This window comes from Harpia harpyja, chromosome 4 (assembly GCF_026419915.1).
Source record: "Harpia harpyja isolate bHarHar1 chromosome 4, bHarHar1 primary haplotype, whole genome shotgun sequence".
NCBI classification, from domain to species: domain Eukaryota; kingdom Metazoa; phylum Chordata; class Aves; order Accipitriformes; family Accipitridae; genus Harpia; species Harpia harpyja.
The window spans coordinates 67,243,362-67,265,048 of record NC_068943.1 but is presented as its reverse complement, the minus strand read 5'-3'; the positions used below and the strand labels follow the sequence as shown (position 1 = coordinate 67,265,048).

General features: G+C 41.5%; 1 long non-coding RNA gene across 1 annotated transcript; it reads left to right on the top strand.

Moving 5' to 3' along the window:
• The first annotated feature begins 16,508 nt into the window (after positions 1-16,508).
• On the top strand, positions 16,509-19,680 carry LOC128141609 (uncharacterized). The gene is made up of 3 exons (XR_008235123.1): positions 16,509-16,636; positions 17,764-17,930; positions 19,004-19,680. It is a non-coding gene; the product is annotated as an uncharacterized LOC128141609 (long non-coding RNA).
• Positions 19,681-21,687: the final 2,007 nt, after the last annotated feature.

The window sequence follows — 21,687 nt, the reverse complement described above, 5'->3', positions numbered from 1 at the left end:
CCTCTAGATTACATTCATTTAACAATATACAGTTCCATGAGAAAGTGTTAGCGGCACCTACATTTTACTCTTGGAAACACGAACAATATCCCAAGGCTGTGCCTGCAATGACAAATGTGAGCCTGGTGTCTACATAACATCTCTCATTACCAAATTAGTATTTTTTCCTCTGAACACTCATGCGGTTTTAAAAAAAGCCATAGGCTCATCGTAGATTCATATGTTGGAGAACAAAATGGAAGCATTGAAGGTCAAATTGAAAAACATACTTTAAGGGCTTGATATCAGATCCTGCTTTCCTTTTCAGGTGAGACTTCCACTACTGTGACCACACCTAAAATTTATAAATTGCTCCAAAAAGTTGAGAATGTTATAATTCAAAAATTTTGGTTGACATTTGGCATAAGTTACCAAGAAAGGAAATTGAAGCAAGGAGCATAAATAAGCTTAAGAGTCACCTAGCTTTATTTCTGGACAAAAGATGAGGTGAGGAATACGGTAAAAAGCAAGAAAGCATAACAGAAATTTAAGTGAAAGAAGGGTAGACATACCAAGGTAGCTGGCCTTTTTCCTGTTCTTAAACTGTTTTGTGCTTTAATCACAACCTAGCTTAGGCCTCACTCAAGATCATAAATGCATTCCCTACATGGCTTAATTCTATAAAACCTGTAGTTTTGCACCATATCCTCTAATTGCAAGCAGATGCAGTATCAATACCAGGTCAACAAGATACTTTATCTGAAGAAAAAACAATCTATTCCAGAATTTTAAGAAACATTTCAAGTATAGGGATCCAAAAGTGGCCCAAACAGTGGGCTTGATCCTGCATCCTTTGCATCCTTTGCATCCTTTGCATCCTTTGCATCCTTTGCATCATTTGCACCCTGATCCTGGCCTGAAGCAGTGGGGTTGGTGCTAGGTTGGGTCTGGAAGCTGCTGTGCAAGCGTAGCACTGCGCCGTCAGTGGGGGACCAGGGCTGGCCCCCATAACTACCCTGCTCCGCTTCCATTGTGGACTCAGTTGGCATCAATTCAGGGCTCTATATACTCTGTATTATTGTGCTGCGTAGACTTGAATAGTCCTATGGGACTTTGTCTGCTGGTTTAATTTAAAGTGAAACTTGGATTGTCAATACATCCCAGAGGTGCAACTCTTAGTGTCTTCTGGCATTCATTTCTGGTCCTGGAAGACAGAAGTATTTCTGGCCCCAGTTATAGAGAACAGTATTAAAAATTGGCTTTGCTGCATACAGGGAGACTTAGATGTTGACACAGGCTTTTGGAAAAGCCTCTTTGTGCTTGTGTGTAAGTGTAGGATTTCTAGGGCAGGAAAAGGCCAAGAGGGTAATCCTGTGGCTCTCATCTTCAGGCTTCTCGTGTCTGAGGCACATAAGAAGGGGGTGGTGGCTATCACCATGGCTCTGCGGTGTTTGGGACAGAGAGGCTGGTGTAGATGGGGATGTGCCTTGCTAACAGAGGTTGCCAAGCCCCCTTTCTTTCCCAAACTGGTTGCACATCTGGAGACGTCTAACAACACTGTAAAGGTACCTCCTCCTTCCTTCTCCCTGGCTCCGAGTGACACTCAGAGAAGTATATTACATAATCTCTAGTTTAGATAATTTTATAAGCTTATATCACTTATTAATTGTATTTTTTCTCAGTGCTTCAAAGGTCATTATAACTGTCTGAGTTTTTTGCTGTTATAATCCATGTATTGCTACCGCCGCAAATCCCTTTTACACACAAGCCCCTTAATTCGAGTAGGGTGGCATTTTTAACTCAAATTAGTGGGCTCACAAGGGAACATTAGCTACAGTTTATTAGCTCAGCTCTCCAGCTGCTAATCCAATCTCTCTGCATGGCAAGCCAGTTGCTGTGTGTAGTACAGGTGTTATTTCACAGTGTACTCTCATTCCAGCCAGGCTAGCCCAAAAGGCATTAACTGCAAGGCAAATGGTTTGATCCTGCAATGAAGATATGTTCATGGCAACAGGGGAAACAGAGTCACCAGCAGATAGTTGCAAGTGATAGTCTTAAGATGTTAACTTCTGTGTAAAGGATTAAACCAAAATTATCCTTTCGCATACAGGAAATGCTCAGGGGATGGCCTTCAAAGGTTTGAGATACTTTGCTTGAATCACTTCTGAATCATCCATTTATGGGTTTATACATCTGTGTTTAAAAATCTCTTTAACACCACACCAACCTACCTGTGTTTTTGTTGTCTTCAAAATGCATGTGCGCTACACTAGCAGTAGTCCCACTGGGGACAGACTCACTGGCCTGCTGGCTCTTCTGCACAGCAAGAGAGCACATGTGGAGTGTCCTTTTTCTAAATGACTATTTAAGGTACAGAAAAGTAAATGAATCTGTTATTAAGTCCTTTATTACATTAATGTATATCCTGGACATGTATTTTAATGACCAGCATACTGTAATGGGTTTCCCTGGCTTAATAAAATGTCTCAACATGCCCAAGAGCCTGGATAGACCGCTGCAAGCAACTGAGTTACTGCAGGTGTGAGCTGTTATCTTATATTGTCTAAAGACATATACTTTGCTCATTTTGGTGTCTCCTAGTTCCTTGTAATGAAAGACAAACAAATGCAATCTGTGTACATCTAGTTTCGATAACAAGTTTGATAGCAAGATGGAAATCTTGCAGTAATGTAATACATTATGGCGTTTGAGTCCTTTTGCTCTGGCACAGACAGATGATGGGAGTGACTATGTGGGTAACAGAGGTTTCACTAGTCCCAGCTCTCAAAGACTAAGGGCCAGTTTGTGTCACTAAATTCAGATGAGCAAGCTGATCCATGAATTTTCTAGACTCTAGGTCTCCCTTGTTTACTCCCTTTGAAAGTCAAGTAGGCAACTTCTAGCTTAATGATACTAAAGGCCACATTCAGATATCCTAAATTGTACCGGCAGGCTTGCCTGGTGCTTCCTACTAACTGATCCTAGGCAGCTGTCTTTATGCTGCTTGTGCAGTTTCTTTGACATATACCCCTGTGGTTCTTGGCCTTTTCCACAGACTGGAGATATGTAATTAGGTGGTATTTAATTCACCTTGGGATGGATTTGAGAGTAGTGACATTGGGAAGGAGTACAGAGTCTTTATTGTAGTGTAAATTCCCCTTAGTTCACTTTCTTGTATTTAGGTATCATTTTCTGCCCTGAACTTTAAAGGCACAGTCCTGAAAACCAGGGTAAAAATCCCTAGTAGAGAGCAAAAAGAAAGACTTTTTCACTGGTCGCTCTATGGAAGCTGAAAGAATAGGTAACATTCTGGCCTCCCTGACACAGTGTACGTTTTTGCTTAGGTTGTAGGACCAGGATTTCACCTGTCTTCTACAAGTTGCTTGTGGTCAATGTAAGGGCTCTCAACTCAAGTTCTGTTCTGGAGAAATGAGCAATATAGTAGTTTATGTGTGGAGAATCAAATGGCTTGATGGTCATAACCTAATGAGTTCCCCATATTTTTAGTCAAGAAAGTTTTTTCCCAGCGACGTGCTTTAACAAAGCACCATAAAAATACTTGGAATGGAGTATGGTTTCAATATAGGTAGGTATGCAAAGATTAAGTAAAACTACTTTTTCATCACTGTATGCAAGGCAGTGCAGAGAAAGGCATTGCTGGGTCGGAGGGCCATCAACTGACTCGCAAGATGTGAGCTGTTAAACTGGACAAGTCTTGTGTCTACCTACTGGGGAATTTGTATTGTCTCCCTTGGGGAAAATTAATCACTAGTTTGTGCTTAAATATAAAGATTTGGTGAACAATGCATTGGACAGAGTCCTACCACCATAAGTGGATCTACAAGGAATCTGCAAAGACGTGGCACCAGCCAATACCTTATATACACTTGCACCAGCACCAATCCTGCAAGCATCAACATCAGGCACCTCAATCTGGTGTTGGGTCCATTGCTTAGCCCAGCTCTGTTTCCTGAAGGTGGCCCCTTGGCACTCCAGGACTGCTACAAGACAATGCTGCAGCTGTTTCTTATCTCAGCACTAAGGGAAACCTCACTCCCTTACTTGAAGTCATTCTGTCTCTGGGATTCCTGCTTCCAGCCAGTTTAACCCATTCTGCGGTTGGGCCTTCTTGCCCTTCATGCCAGGTCATACCTTGGTCACAAATTACCACTGCTGAGCAGTTACAATTTGAATTTCCCTTTCACCTGTTTTTAACAAGACCATTGAATCCCATCCCAAGAAACCCGACAGAGGATATTTACATATAACTGTTATTAGAGGAACTTTCTTTCCAAGTCTATCAACAGGTGATTCATATCCTGAAGCATGAGAGAATGTCAGCTCACACTTTTACATGCAAGTTGTATGTGAAAAAGGAAGAAAAGGGAAGAAGTACATGAACACTACAGACTTCCAAAGTATTTAATTTTCCCTCTTAGTAATTCTTGAGAAAAACAGGATATGTTATTTTCCTTTGGTCCACATCTTGCCATCAGATTCCTGAATATCTGAGCATATCTCATTGAAGATGTGCTATATTTGTGGGAGAATTGTGGCAGAACTTGTGGGAGAACAAGGGAAACTGCGTAAGGCACAACTGTTATTCTCTGTTTGCTAGCATAAGACACTACTGTTCTTTGTTATAAGTTTGCTGAAGTAAGCACAAAAAGTAGAACAAGGTCAGGCATACGTGACTGATAACAGGAGGGCAACGTGACCGAAGACAGGGTGCAAGACAGCATGCAGGTGGAGGAAACTTCGCGTGATCAGAAGACTTTATCCAATTAGACTATTGTTTAAGCGCATGAACGGCACATGTTAAATAATCAACAAATGGCTTATGCGTGAGTAGATATTAGAAACATATATAACTGAGTGTTGTGCAGTTAATAGACAGAGAAACCGTTTGATCCACAGTATCTGTGTTAGTCTGTTTTCTCCCCAGGGCGAGTCCCTGGCGATGCGTCGTTTTCCCTAGATTGTTGCAGCGGAATATTCAGAGTGCTGCCCCGACTGGGTTAAAAGAGCCTCAAGACCAGTACCTAGAAGCTGATTCAAGGAATACAATCTCAGCCAGCTTTTCAGAAATGCCAAGATGTTTAACAGATGTATAGTCTTTCAGAGTTAAGCTCTTCTGAGCTACAGTCTAATGCTGATGTATCAGAGGTTGATAGCTGGTTTCTGTCACTGCAAACCTCTGGCTCAGATGCATTTCACTGGAAAAAGTCAGTTACGGGCATTAGAAAATCAAGCCCTTGGTCACTGATTACTCCATCTGCTTGGCAAAAGCATCACCTCCATGCTCACTGAAAAGTAGATGCCAGAGTTCATTTTTACAGGCATTTGGTTGCCAAATGGTGTTTTCTAAAAGATCTTTTGATCTGTAAATACCTAGAAGTAGCTTAAAGGTCTGGTCCTTTGTGACTATATAATTATATTAGAGAATATAAAATTGGTGTTTGAATGACCTGAGTTAGATATGTTAAACACATACTTCCCCTCTAGATGAGTTTTCCATGTTGAACTTTATTTCAGATAATTGCAGGTGTAGACAGAAATGTTGGAGTTGTTCCAAAGAAGAAGGAAAAGACACTGAGTATGGGAAAGCATTTCAGACTTAAAGGGCCTGACTATAGGATTTCAAAGGTCTTTGGAGCAAGTTCTGTATCAGGGTTTTCATTTATCTGGGTTGATTTTAAAGGACATGTGAATCTTCCTGCAAGACAATTCTGTAACAAACCATTTTAACTAGAGAAGATTTTTTTTTAATTGATTGCTACTTTTGACTTCATTTTCCAGATACTGCAGCCATGCTACATAACTGGAAGCAATTACTAGAAAGGTACAGAAGATAAATCTGGCAAGTTTTCTCTACATATGTCAGAACTGTTCTTTCTTACATTAATTGTCTGAATAGAGAGTGGGAGTTCTGTGTCTTTTGGAAGCATTGAGTTTTTTCCCCCAAGTGGAAAGCAAGGTCAGAAAACAGCAACTCCCTCTTCTCCTTGCCTTGCACTCTTTTCCTGCACTGATTTGGGAATTTGAATACTGTTCCCTGGCTGCATTTGTAAATCTGTCCTAAAGTAAGGCATTTTACATTTGAGTTTTTGCCCAATGAATCATTTCACTAGCTCTCCTCAAAATCCTGAACTACCTCTGTGTGAGAAAAGCTTGAAAGTATTTGCACTGGTGGGGGCAGGAGGGTGAAGTAAGGGTTAAAATGTGCTTTATGTGCCTGTTCAAAAATGTTAAAGCTGGTCATTGGGGTAATAAGTTCAGCTAAGCTCCTTCCTGAAATCTGCTGGATATCAGCTAGCAGGACTTAGTCCTTACTCTAGTAAAGCTTCACAGTGGTGGTCTTCAACTGTCTGAATGCAATGTAAATACCATTTTCTGCTTTAAGATTTATCTCTGTGTCCCTGTAAAGCTGATTTAGGGGAATAAGAACTGAAGAAATATGGGAACTGCTGATCTGGACTTATCAAGGTATGCAGGATCTCTTGTATCTAAAATGAACTATCCTGAGTTACCTATTTTCCATCGAGTTTTTCGTGCTGTCACAATATAAATGAAATGCTCGCAATAAAGAGTAACCAATTGCCAGATGACAAATACCATTGAAACAAAAGGTTTCCTTTCTTCATGAAACATTTTGAAATCTTAAGTGATCTTGTTACTAGCAAGTGTAACAAAATCCTTGGGAAAGAAGAACGTCTGATATGATTCGTGAGGGTCTGTCTGACTGAGATTTTTCTGCAGACGAGCTTTGACCTTGGAAAGAGGCAGAATACCGTCCTCTTTGCTGGCTGCTCAGAACCACAGAGACTGTGAAGGTACTTTTTGTCCCAGGCCCATCTGCAGCTCCGCAGAGAGGCTGCTTAAAGCCGCTGTCCGAGCTCTGATGGTTGCGTGGGCTTTGGGGGCAGTGGGCTCCCACAGCAAGCTGCAGGGTGTGACTGGTCTCCACCCTGGCAGATCTTTCACTTTCAAGGTCTCCTCCACACCTTCTGGTCCTTTCTGCCCATAGTGAAGTGATGGAGAGGAGGTTTTCATGGAAGGACCTGGGCTCCTGACAGGGCAGAGTTGGGACATCGCTGCTCTGCTCTCCTACCCCGAGCAGAACTTCTCTGGTTTCACTGCTAGTCGTGCCCCCTTAGTCCTCAAATTTGCCTGTAAAACTTATTCCTCAGCACTAGCACAGCTCTGATTCCATGTGTAAAAAGTACTCTTTTTAAGCATTTCTCCAGTTGATGAAGACAGATCGCTCCATAGTGTCTTTGTTTCCACTCCCTACACATATCTCCTGTAGATATAACATATGCTCATAAAACCAGCTGGAAGTGGGACACGTAAACAGCAGTCACTCAGCAGTGGCTTCTCAAGCCAGCTTCAGTGGAACAGAGTGTGAGGATTAAATTTATATTCTCCTGCTTCCCTACAGAAAATAACTCTGCTCTTGGCACCAGTTCCTTAGTTTGTGTAAAAAGTCAGAGAAGCCACACCAGTTTGCACTAGCTGAAGGTCTTTACCTACCTTTGAATCTTTAAAAATCTCTCCTTCCTGGGGAGAAGGAGATGGGGGGAAAGAAAGAGCACTTGGCTATACTGAGTGAGAGCCTGTTCTGGGCTGGTGAGAATGCCAACACGCAGCGTTAGTGGTTATGTTACTTTTCCTACCACAGGTGTTAATCTTGGCATTGGAGAGAGCTAGCAGAACAGAATGAGTCCTGGGCTCCTGCGACGCAATGACGTTTCTTTAAATGGTCTGTTTACTTAGGTTGACAAATGACAAACTGGCAAAACTGGAAACAGGTTTTCCATTGATCCACAAAACAGCTATAGCAAGGAAGGAGGAAGAGCAGACCTCTCCACTAATCCCCTTTCCCCCATTCCCTCCAGCCAGCCACTCACCCCTAAAAGGTCTCTCCTGTGGGTCATTAAACTGGATTTTTATCTGACAATGACTCTTGCTATAATTGCGTAGGCTGTGTCCACAGTAATGAATTGAGCTGATATTAAAGCTGTCTGAAAAGCCACCGAACACTTGCCACTTGGTCCATTGCTACTTACCTGACTTGGATTGGACACTCTGATTTTTTAATGAAAAATCATCCATCCTCCTCTTTCTTTCATGAAAGAAATACCCAGGAAATGTCTTATCATAGCACAGACACACCAGCTTGTTTTTCGGGTCCAGTTACTCCTAGCACAGGTACAAGAAGTCTTGCCCTCACCATCCTGAACTTACCTGCAAACAGAAAAGGCAAAAAGTAACATTCTTTTGGGAACATGGATACTTTAGGAATTGCACAATATGTAATTTGGATCACTTTGTTGTGCAAACTGGCCCTGTAGAGGAGAACACTGCTTTGAATCAGCTTCACAGAGACTTTCTGCGGAAAGAAATAAAATGAGCTCATTTACATGTTTTTCACCTTTAGGCAGTTTTCTGGCAATTTTCAGAAGTACTGAGGTGAATAGCACACTTTTAATGTAGGCATGTTATTTAGACACTTAGCATCAAGGACCAGGGATTCATTACCTTTGTGTACTGCATACAGCGTGTTGGGGTGCTGAATAAAGAGATGTTTGAATTCTAGCACATTTATTGTTACTATTTTATTTTTGAGTATGGCAATTAAGTGTGCATATAAGGCTATGCAGAGTCAGTTATATTGACTGAGCTTTAGCTTTTAGATTAGGTTAGAGTTCTTGTATCCCGATCTGTCCTTTTACGCAGCCTGATGCAAAAATTGCTGAAGTCTGTGGCTTTGGGTTAGGCTCACAGATATTAGCTGTGACACCTGGACTCATCTAGTGGCTACTTTTAAGTTCCTGCAATACTTTTTAAGACATGAAAAGCATTTGAGGAAAATTCAATTTCTAATGGAAACATGAAATCCCTTTGGATATTCTAACTGTAAAGAAACAGGGAAAATACATTAAGTACTTTTTAAAGAAGCAGTTATTAATTAACAATAATAGTAACAGATTATAGCTCTGCTTGAGGTAGTATTGGTTTCAGTCAACCAGCCAAACTGTACCAATTCAGGTCAGAAACATCAACATGAAGATGACTTCAGATCTGCAAACTATAATTACTTTAGAGCAAGGGTTTTTCCTTCCTTTACCTTCAACAAAACCCACTCTTTCCATCTAGTCTTCATCTTCAGGTAGTTCAATTAAGTATAGAATATAAAGAAATTCTAAATTTTATTTCTTTTTCAAGGTTTCCTGCAGACTTGTTATGTCTTCCGTAAAGTTTTCACTCTTAGTGACAGAGGAGAGCAAAGACGTTATGCAGATTGTTGGGGTTTTTTTTCTTTTCCTTGGAAGTATTAGTAGAGAAGGACAATGTGATATTTTATATTTGTGTTGAACAAATACTTTGCCTTCTGTCATAAAGAGTTTGCTGACACCAGGACTGAGGTGAGGGCTTTATAGTTGAAAGCATCATTGGTGATGTGAAGATAGTTGTCAGTTCTGTAGCAATCACCATATGTCCATAAATTGCACAATATTTGTGGATTCAGTGTAGCTGAGATTTTCTTGATCTAATTCTTCCTTCCCTCTTTGGGTTCCTCATTTACTGTGCAAGCTATATATGCTTGCAGCAGCACAAATTGTTCTCCCTCACCAGCACTGAAGGTACTTCATTTTTTTATTTAATGCATCTTTTCAGAGATGGTTTTGTAGACCCTTACTATGACCCTGGATGTTATCTAGCATATCTGTGAATCTTTCAGCAAATCAGCAAATTAAAAGGTTTTACTCAGTGCAAGGAAGATTTCTTCACTAATCAGTGCAAGGAGGATTTCTTCATCTCTTTGATCAGCTTTCTATGAACAGAATGGATTTTTTTTTCTGTATTAGAAAATACAAAGTCCAGTCTCAGAAAAAGCTACTCAGTCTATTCTGCCTGTTAAAACAAGAGTGGATTAATCTCAGAGCAGACTCAACAATTGTTTGACTGTCCTGTATCGGATGACAGGGGATGGATTACAGGGGTGTGGGTGTCAGGATCATTTGATTTTCATGTGCTCTTACAGTTCAATGGCAGCTGTGTCTGCTTATCTGGGGCAAAACTGGAACCAAAGTGTTTTAAATGAATAACTGCCCCAACATGTCATGAAATGGATGCAACATGGATTGTTCACAAATAAATCAGCCTGAAGAATTTAAACACAGACAGCAAAGTCCAGCTTAGCAGCCAGGAACCACACTCCATAATGTAACTGAACACAGAAAATACTGAAAATATTCTTTATATAGAAGGATGATGATTTACATGAAGGCAAAATTATACCATCAAGTTTTTAGCATGCACTTCTGTGGGAATCAAAGAAGCGTGCTTCTCAGAAAATGGATGGCAAACTGTATTTCATGGGGAAGTGTTCCAGGGACTGGGCTAGCATAAAACCAGGCATCTCCCCAGGCTTGATGGAGAAATTTGTATGGCACTTTCTGCCCCTTGCCCCCGCTTCCACCCACCCTGTACCTCTAGCCTTTGCCAAAGGATGTAAGTTGCTCTTCTTTAGCTGATTCACTCTCCTTTATGATCTGAAAACACTCTTCCAGCCTGGAGCAGATGTGGAAACTTAGAACAGCAGCTGTGGGATTTTGTGCTTCAAAAGGAACTGGTATTGGTGCAACGAGCATGTTTGATAATTGCTTGTCCTTTCTAAATCACCTAGCCTTTTTATCTAAATGAAACCATATGATCCTTGGGAACAATGAAGTGAACACCTTGAAAGTGGTTTTCTGTTCAGCATCATGTAGGAAAAGGCGGGAGAACTGAATGGGAGAGAACCAAAATTCAGAGTGACAAGGGGCAGACATTCATTCCCAGTGTCAGATGAACAAACATGCATTCAATGGGTCGCTCTGCCTTGCTAAAATATATCTTATTCTCAAAAGGTCTAAAACTCTCTGTGACTCATCTGGGTATGAGTCTCTGTTACAATTCCAATGTTGGTTCTGGTCTGCTGTATTCCAGAAACTTGTGTTGCTTTTGCCTTACTATGTGAATTCCTTTAATGGTACCTATGCTTGGGTAGTCGTTTCTCTCACCTGGGAAAATGTCTCAGCTAATGCTACATGTACAATCTTTGGTTTAACAGCTGAATTACAATACTGTCTCTCCCTCCACTTAGATCTCTCAAGTACACATCTGGGTGTTTATCTAGCAGCCTGCTAGCTCATCCTACAGCTCCTTAGAAAGGAAAACACTACACAAAATCTGGTTTTCAGCAGGTAAGTAGAAACGTAACAAGCTGCCTGCCATCACACTTCAGGATCATGTCGAAGGGAATACAGCCCCCTCCCAGAAGAGAGCAGAGCCCATCTCCCAGCGAAGGGGCAAGAGTAATGTTTACCCCAATCCTTAGATGAATGTGAATGGAAGCTGTCATGCCATCACTGTGCAGGGCAGTGCATTGAGCTTTCAATGTCTCAACCACTGCAACTAAACTCTGACTTTTACAGCCAATTCCACTTACTCCTTTGTTTACCATCATGGTTGCTCTTCGGGCCTTTTCATCATCATCTTACATAGGCATCAGTTATCATATTCCACTCTCTCTTCAAGCAGGTCTTTTGAATGAATGTTGCCAACTTTCCCTTGGTGCCCAGTGTATTTATGAAATATGTTAGAAGACAAGTCCAGCAGAGAAAAGGAATGAGACACTCCAAATTAAACGATAAAAGGATGCTGCCAAACTCGGTTTTGAATACAGCCCAAGGCACAATGTGCAAAATAATTTGTTCAGGTACCAGCAGCCCAGACTGTGGTGTTTTGTGTGGGTTGGCTTTTGGACTATGTGCTACTATTAGACAAGTATTGTAACAAATTAGGGAGCCATTTTCTGGCAGAAAAGTGTGGAGTCTAAAGACATGCATTGACTTCTTCAGACGTAAGGTTTCTTTTTGTTATGTCTTTTCATACTTCTGTGTGTGTGTGTGTGTGAGTACATGTGCAGGTGCTCTATAAATTTAATGTTAGGCTTTGGGGGCAAAATATATGCTCATGTTGACACATACAGTGGGACTGGAGAGCCTAAATAAAGGAGATGGGAGAAAGAAGGTAAGAAGTGTAGTGGACTGAAAGCACAAGGCTGGGAACTCAGTTAAAATGGTAGAAGAGTGGAGGAATTAAAGGGAATCAATAAGTAATGAAATAATACATATTATTGTTTTTGTTGTTCCTATCCATAATATGTATATATGAAACACACCTGACACAAAAACTTGCAGGAAGGGCATTTGAAACTCCTTGCACCATTTGAGAAGCAAGGTGTAGCACTGAAGGACAGCCACAGGCAGTGTCCCAAGCTGTGGCTGTTGTATTGCACTTGTGATGCACATGCTCCCCTTGCAGGAGAAGCAGCTCGGGGTCAGGGAATGGTGTCCAGGTCCTTACACCCAGTGGTCTTGTATTGTCCAAATATGCCTAATGTGACATGGAGCAAAATGTCAAATGCTTTTTGTGCACTGAGCATAAACTGCTCTATGTGCCTCTTCCCCTGGTTTTCTCCCCACTGGCATCCAGAGGCACTCAGGACTGGAGCTTGTGGCTGCAGAGCTGCACTGTGGGACAGTGCTCAAGACACCTCCTGGAAAGAGTAACATGGCCTGATTGCCATCAGATGACCTTTGGGAGTGCTGGCGCTTTAAATGAGTTTATTCATAGTTAAATATTTCACATGAGTTACTCAAGAGAACTTGTTTGTTAGAGGCAGGTGGTGACTAATCATCTCTTAGCCCACCTTTACCACATTCGAGAGTTGTCAGAAAGCTGACAAGTAGAAAAACCTCTTAGTAACTCTTCATAACAAGCTGACATAGGAGGCACCGACCCCTGCTGCTGTTGGATCAAAATGGGAAAAATAGGGCTTCCGAGTTCCTTTTTCTTGTCCTTGGAGCTTCATTACTTAGGTAATGGCAAAAATATGCTCCTCACATGGTGAAACTAATACATGTATAATTCTCCTTCCCCACACAGAAATTAATCATAACTTCCAAATTCAGACCTTAAATTTTTTTAAACTCTTTTTTGCTGTCACAGCTAAGGTTAGAGATTTAGAGGATCTTCCTTCATGGTCCCATGAAGTGCCTTATGCACTGCCTGTCACCAGGACAAGTAAGCTAAACTCCACTATTACAAGTCAAATTGCGAGCAGAGAGGGATGGCTAAGTGTCAGCCTGTTCTCCAGCCTGGAGCAGTTGTCGGGGTGCCCTATACTCCATAGCTGCCAGGCAATGAGTAGAGCAGCTCTGAGCCTGCTGGGGTATAGCCTGGGATGTGATGCAGCCATTTTCTTTGTCCTCTGCTGGGATTGGTACTAATGGTAGCTTGGGTGAGCATAGAGAACCAACTTAAAATGTAGCAGATGCTGCTTTTAAGCCTAAAAAAAAAAGAACTAGCAGTGCAATGAGGAAAAATATCCTGCAGCTGGAATAGAGAACACTGTAGGGATGAAAGGAAGCTAGGTATCCTTTGAGATGGCAGATGTACTACCAAATATTTATTTCTTTTAAATATTTTCTTAAGTCTTTAAAGTAAGGTAGTAGCTTCTATTGTTTCCTTTGGCAGCTTATTCTAGCCATAAGTTTCTCTGTGTAATGAAATTCCACCTACAGTAAATCTTCTGAGTGCCTGGCTGTTCCTGAGGTTTAACTCTTCCAAGTCTTGCTCTCTGCTCATCTGCCTGTCCTGCATCGAGTTAATTCCAGCTCATTACAAGATTGACATCAACAGTTCTGACATGGATGTCCTGGGATGTCATTTGGATGAAGTAGGTGACCCAGCCAGCTCTATTTTCTATGATTCACTTATTTATCGACTCATTTGATCACTGGAAATCTCAGTCTCAGAGGGTAGTGGTGAATGGGGTGAAATCCAGTCGGCGGTGGGTCGCAAGTGGTGTTCCCCAGGGCTCGGTGTTGGGCCCTGTTCTGTTTAATATCTTTATTGATGATTTGGATGAGGGGATTGAGTGCACCCTCAGCAAGTTTGCAGACGACACCAAGTTGGGAGGCAGGGTTGATCTGCTTGAGGGTAGGGAGGCTCTACAGAGGGATCTGCACAGGCTGGATCGATGGGCTGAGGCCAATTGTATGAGGTTCAACAAGGCCAAGTGCCGGGTCCTGCACTTCGGTCACGGCAACCCCATGCAGCGCTACAGGCTTGGGGAAGAGTGGCTGGAAAGCTGCCTGGCAGAGAAAGACCTGGGGGTGCTGGTTGACAGCCGGCTGAATATGAGCCAGCAGTGTGCCCAGGTGGCCAAGAAGGCCAACAGCATCCTGGCCTGTATCAGGAACAGTGTGGCCAGCAGGAACAGGGAGGTTGTTGTCCCCCTGTACTCGGCACTGGTGAGGCTGTGTTCAGTTTTGGGCCCCTCACTGCAGGAAAGACATTGAGGTGCTGGAGCATGTCCAGAGAAGTGCAACCAAGTTGGTGAGGGGCCTTGAGCACAAGTCTTATGAGGAGCGGCTGAGGGATCTGGGGTTGTTCAGTCTAGAAAAGAGGAGGCTGAGGGGGAGACCTTATCGCTCTCTACAACTCCCTGAAAGGGGGTTGTAGTGAGGTGGGTGTTGGTCTCTTCTGTCAGGTGTCTGGAGATAGGACAAGAGGAAATGGCCTCAAGTTGAGGCAAGGGAGATTTAGGTTAGATGTTAGGAAAAATTTTTTTACTGAGAGGGTTGTCAAACATTGGAATGGGCTGCCCAGGGAAGTGGTTGAGTCACCATCCCTGGAGATATTAAAAAAACGAGTGGACAGGGTACTCCAGGGCATGGTTTAGGGGGCATGGTTAATGGTTGGACTCGATGATCTTGAAGGTCTTTTCCAACCGAAATGATTCTATGATTCTACGTCTTTGTTCCTGCCTAAGAACTCGTTATTTTGATCTGGAGAATCACTCTCTGTGAATTCAGTGTATTTATTTCTCACAGCTGGAATCTGTGCTGTTAGAGCCCGGGATGACCCCAGCCACACCAGCTGTCCTACTGTCCTGGTCAGTGGTCTTCAACCCTGGGCTGGGCTGGCCGCGTGCCTTCCTTTCATGAGAGGACAGTACTGTGGTGCCTGTATGTATGGAAAACATTTTTCATGACTGGGAAAAGGCATAAGGGCCCAGAGTAGGCTGTTGTCCTTCCAGGGTGGTTCCTCTGACTTCCTTGCTATCAGAGGCCAGCTGATGCCTGGTGACATATTCTGCAGGTCAGCCACAAGTTCTGATCAGTTGCACCCCATTTCATGTTAACTATAGGTTTGGAGCTGTGGCTGCAATAACCACAAGCTGTGCTCTAGCTATTCCTCCTTGACTGCACCAAACCAGGCACTGTCAGCAAGAAGCAACTCTCCAACCTGATGTGTCTGCCCAAGCAACACAGAGCAGTCAGAGCCAAACACCAGCAGAGAGATGATGAGTCCAGTAAAAACATGACCAACTGATGGATGCAGGAAGCCAACAGACCCTCTCTGACAGCCTTGGTCTAATAGCAACCAGGTAGCCACAGCTCAACCCCAGAGAGCTTCCTCTTGGGAATCCTGGCTGCCGGCCTCGTGGGAAGCAGAGGAGTTTCCTATGCATCTTAAAGTCCTTCCCACATTGCAGAGTTTTCTGACTTAAGAATATTTATCAGCTATTTGGGAAATATGTATTATTTCTGGAAATAAAAAATGCTACTTTATTGAGCAAAGAAGGGCACACAGTCTCCAGAATAAACTCTCCAGCCTCAAGCCGGTGCCACTGTGCTTGAAGTGTCAGCATTTTCTGTGGAACGCTGGATCCATGTCTGCTCCAGGCAGAAATGGCCCAAAAGGTTAAAAATAAGGACCCTGAAGTCACCCGCTGCAATCATCTGAATCCCATATGCCTGTATGTCTTGCAGGCATTTTACCTTTGTGAAATCAAATATAATTCCAAGCATACAAATTCAGTTCAAGAAGTTGGCTTGCCTGAATAAAGCCTATGGGAACATACCAAAGAGCTTCTAATTTTGTACCTAATATATTAGAGTACTTCTGACTACCCAGTGCTGTTTTTCTTTCTCTTAAAGTGCTATGTTTTGACGATCACCTTTACCCCATATTCTGAAAGTGACTACAGTAGCCCAAACAACAGGATGAGCTCCTTCTGTTTTTCTCTGAATTCAGGAAAAGAAAAAAAAAAAGAAAAAAGGTTTTCAGGAGCCATTGTCACGTTGCAGATTTCAGAGTATTTCCTCTCTTTACATACAGAATGCCTTTCTTAATTATTTCTCACTATTTCATGACAAATACTGTCTTGATATTTATTTAGCAGCTTGACACTTCAGCCAAGAGAGAGATGAAATCCACATTAAGTAAACTGAAAGATGGAAGACGAAATTAGTGCAGAACTGAAGTGACTCACTCAGTGTCCATGCTGAAGTCCAAAATGGGAACCAAAATTAAAGCGAGCTAAATGAGAACATTTTATCATATGGAGCAAGCATTTTTTTGGGGCATAGTGTTTCCATCTATTAATTCTTAACTTGCTTTTCTCCAGCAGGATCTGCGGAGCTTATATTAACCAACATCCCTCTGATTCATTCAAACTGCTCTTCAGAATTCCTCCACTCTATTGCCATTGACTAAAACATTAAAAAGAGAGCTACTCTGGTGGACCAAAAAGGTATGTGTGGATTCTGGTACCTATGCCAAAGCTTTGGTCTGTATCTGTAAGTAGCGGAAGGCACTTATTTCACTGGGAGTTAGATGCTTAAATGCCTTTGAGAATCAGAGCTTTATTGGGAAATTATGTAAGCTTACTACATTTTTTATGCTTTAATTTTATGATCCATTTAATTCAGATGGCAAACATGTTGTGGAAGGAAGCAACCTTACTGTTTAAGCATTCTGACTACTTAATACATGAACGATTGTCATAAATAAATAATTAGCCAGGTCACTGCGTATGGTACTGCCTTGCTGACTAGCTGAGAAGGGGAGGCTAGAAATGGCAGAGAAGGGGCCATGTGCATAATTTTTCTTTCCTACAATAGACTAGGAAACAGACACCAATTCATTTATATTGTCAGAATCTGAATATTGGCTTATTTTATGTGTACAAGAACTTCTCCTTCTGTGTGATATCCTAGTCTTTCCCTTAGGAGCTGTGAACATTACATAACTATTGAACAAGAGTCTACACACTGTGTTAAATTTCCGAAACTTGCAAGGAGGAATGTGTCACCTGTCAGAGAGATGTCACTCTGGCTGACTGCTGAGTGCTTTGAAATAGGCTCTGCTCCCCTTTGCGCATATTCACTGTGAAATGGTTTAACAGGATGAAGTGATTTATTTCAGTTGACAAAGCTTCTCAAGTAAATGAAAAAAACAAATTATGCTCTCCAGTACTTTTATTAAGCTACAATTAAATTATGGCTATTCAAATGAGACCTGAGCTATATTTCCCTGGGAGCATCTAGCACTGTGTAGCCAGGTACCAAATCTGTCATAGCTGCATTAGCTGTGGGATGATATGGGTCTACCCTACTGCAGGGTAAATCAGTCCTAAAGGGCTTCTGCCTAGCAAGTTTGTTTTGTGTCCAGTATTTCAGCTTGCATGGTTATCATACAAATTTTTGTGCCAGAACAATGCACCCTCAGTAGTAAATATAATTGTTCTACTGCCTTTACCCCTCTTCTCTCTTAATTTACGTATCTGTTTTTATTGTGGTTCTGAATAACTAACGCTCCTTAGTGGACCATACCTTTATGGATCATGATCAACTGGAAAATTCTTTCCCTATTTTACAGACAGAAAAATGAAGCACAGAAGAGGGTGGCCGAGTTCCAGACTCTGGATCTGTGTTTGTATGTCTTCACCCTGTTCTTGACTTCATTCCATTACTGAGTTGAAGCCATGGGTGACAACATATTTCTTTGCATGGAAACTGGAAAAGAAGAATTATTATGACAAAGTGGTGAGTGGTTTTGGAACCCTATTGATATGGAAAACTGATCTGAGTTTGGGAGATGGATGAGTTTCCTTCAGGAATCACTGTCACTATTAACTGCCAGTGACACACAAACAGCATCTTCCAAACAAAACATTAAGGGTTAAAAGTATGTAGAGCAAAAGATTATACTACTATGTAAAACTCTACATCCTTCCCCTTACCTAACCTCAATCTTTTCTTGTAAATGTTTATAAATGCCACTCTGTCCTGCTCATATTGGGTGCTCTGTCACTTTGTGTCCCTCTGAGATGCTTGGGCAGAGGTCAGGTACAGGACCCGGCCATGGTTTGGTGCCCTACCCTAGTCTTAGAAGTAGTCTGAGAGAAGCATCAGTACGTGGGGCTTTCTCCCAGGTTCGGTTGCTGGTCAAATGGCAGGTTATATGGAAATTATTGTACTCAGTTCAAGATGTTCGCAATTAAAAAAATGTTGTAGAGGTATTGTAGAGAGCTGAAAAACGCTGGAAGACCAAGCCTGGATTCCAGGAGTAAAGGAACTTGCCCAGTTGTACTGCTGACTTAGCTGTTACATCTAGATCTCCAAATGCAGACCCCATAGAGATAACTTACTGCATGCTTTCATCTGGACTAACGAGCTGAAGTGCAAAGATGTGGCTAGATTTCTGTGAGATTGTGCTGTTACCTCCATCAAGCACGTGTGCCATGCAGGTGCCCATAATGGTCATTGGTTAGGAGTCTCTGCACTGTGCCTTTTTGCATGGCGTAAATATTTCTTCAGACTCATCAATGTATTGAAGAGAAGGCTGAGATGACCTTAATAACACATTATAGTTACTTACATGAAGACTATATATGTCAAAGGGTAGATGCTTTCAGTGTTTTGTTAAACATACATAGCAATTCGCATAAATATGGCTTAGATCCATGAAAGGGCTCTGAAGACAGAAACATTTAGTCTTGAAATTAGATATGTGTCCCATCGGTGGAGATGATTAGACCTGTGGATGGTTTAGCAAGGTAATAAATTTGCCATCTATTATAATAATCTTTAAAATATTTTTTATTTTTTTATTTTAGGAAGACAGCTCAGTCCAGCAGTGGGAAAACCTTTTACAACCTGGATATGCTGGGGTCAGATGATTACTGCCACATGGGCTGTCATTTCTAGTATGAAGAAAACCCCAGAAAATTAACCTTGCTGTGTTCAACTGCCTTATTGATTGTCTCTGAAGTCCATAACCCATTAAGTATATATTAGCAAGTCTTGTTCTGGACTTATGGATTATCAGTAACTGAAACTGAGCAAGCTCAGCATATATATGTGTATGTATATATATATATATATTTATATTTGTACTTGTTTATAGCACTTTATAAAAAGGAGCTAATCTCACCTGCTTATCTTACATGAAGAAGTACTGAAGTACCAGACACACAAATCTTCATAACTAGTATTCGTGTAGCAAATTTTAAAAGCAGACATGTAAAAGTGCAAAATATATAAATCATCTCTGACAAATCCAAAGAAAGACTGCTAAATTTTTTTAAAAAATACTTTACAAGCTCAAAGGTCATGCAAAGGTTATGTTAAGCCAGTTAACATAAGTGCTCAAGCATCATGGGATCTCGTTCATAAATTAATGTGACCCAGAAAAAGCCTTTGATCAAATAAACATGCTAGGTAAAAGAAATACATAGATGTTGCTGTTTAATGCAATACAAATTGAAGAAGACATATTTTAGCTAACTATATTTTTTCTGACCCAAATCAGTAAACTCTACAAAGTTTGGGAAGAGTAAACCAGTTTTTACCCTATATGGAACAGGTTATGGTTCAATAAACAGTTTCCTTAGTGCTCCCTCCAGCACCCCTGTTGGTTTTATTTTCCAGCCACATTCCCTTAGTAATTCTTTTGGTCTACATTTGCTGCATTTTTCTCAGTAAAAAAGTCTCTGACCATATTCATAACAGATAATGTTGTTAGTTCTGTTACATTGCAGAGGTTTTGAATTTGCAGTGTATATATAATTTTTTTCCTGAACAGGAAAGCTGCAGAAATCACCGAATCAATCAATATTGACCATTACCATATGGACTTTGCTGTCCTTATGCATTATGTGAACAGTTTCTTACTGAATTGACTTCTGTGAATCTTATCATTGTACCACAGTCACCAGAATATTTTGAGGTATACAGAACCGTAAGTGCCTTGAGCCCTCCACCTTTGAAGCTGAAAATTGTTTGACCTTAATATTTCTAATTTCCTGTGGAATTGAATGAATTGTAACTTCAGCATTTTTTTCAGAAATCAGCAAGACATTTCTGTGTTATTCTCTGCCCAGAATTTGTAATCAGGTCATTGCCTAGAATATACTCATAAAAAAAGTAAAAAACTTCTAAGCCCAAGATGGTCCTTTTGAAAGATGAGGAAAATGCTAGAAGCACAATAGCTGATGTTTTAAACCTCTCTTCGGACTATAGCATCCATTTCACTGAATCACACACAGACGGTCCAATGAAAAAAAAAGTCTGTATTTATGCTGGCAGGAATCCTGGTCACTGTCAAAGGAAACACTGTCTTCAAAAAAAGTGATGTTTTAGATGAAAATTCCCAAAAGACCACTCCTCAGTTTTGACATCACTATGGATTCAGGAATGAAGACATTAAAAAACTAACTCAGGTATCACAAAGGTTCATACAGTAATGCCAGATATTTTAGTACTCCATAAGGATTCTTGCCTCGTGCTGAGTTGTGCTGCAGCTTTTTGTTTAGAGACAAGAGCAGTGTATCCTGCACAGGGAAAGGACACATGGTTTTATGAGAAGATGCAGAGTACAGAGGAACAGAGGGTGAGGTACAGGCTCTTTCTTCTCCCCATCCCTTGTTTCCCATGATTTTGCAGGAACTTGCTGGAGGGATACATGGTTAATGCCCCATGGGACATTACAGGGCAGCTCAAGAGAAATGTTCCTTATAGACAGGCAACTGAGGACCTTTTTCCTATCAGTCCCAGACATTAAAAAAGTGTATTACACAAAGAATAACAAAAAAAGGGGCTGGAGATATGTGGTAGAGGGGCTGGACAGGAAGAAGGGAGATCAGCAGGATACCTGGATGTTGGCATGATGATGTCTGAAGGCCCCTCTGGTATCTATACAGAGGAGAGAAAGGGGATGCCTGGTAATCAGGTTTTTGAGGTATACTCAGAGAGTAGGAAGGAGGTTCTGAGTAGTGAGAGCGAACACAGAAGAATCACTTATGGGTAGGAAAAAGTGGTGGCCAGGGACTTACCTATCAGGAAAAGGTTTAGAAGAACAGTTTTCATGATGCAGAGTCTCTTTGCTGTCACAGAAGAAGAGGAAGAAAACAGCAAAAAGCCCAGCTTCATTCCTGTTGTTGGTTGTTTTTTTTTTTTTTTTTATTTTGATATGTAATACATAAATCAGTGAAGCCATGACCATGTACCCAGAGTAACACTACAGCTCTCAGACATGGGACCATTGCACTTTCATCACTGCTTTTTCCAAACCTGTCTTCCCCAGGGATGGTTGCTGGGTGGGACACCAGCAGGATCTCCATGCTTCTTTTCTCCCATTACCAGTGGCTTGGTGATCCAGCAAGACTGAGGAATGTCCGATCTCATAAATATCGGTCTGATCCTGTAATCATTAGTCACGCTGAAATACATCTCACTTCACCGGTAGCATCTTCCCATCAGCAGGCCATGAAACAACTGAGCACAGATGCTTGCTCTGTGG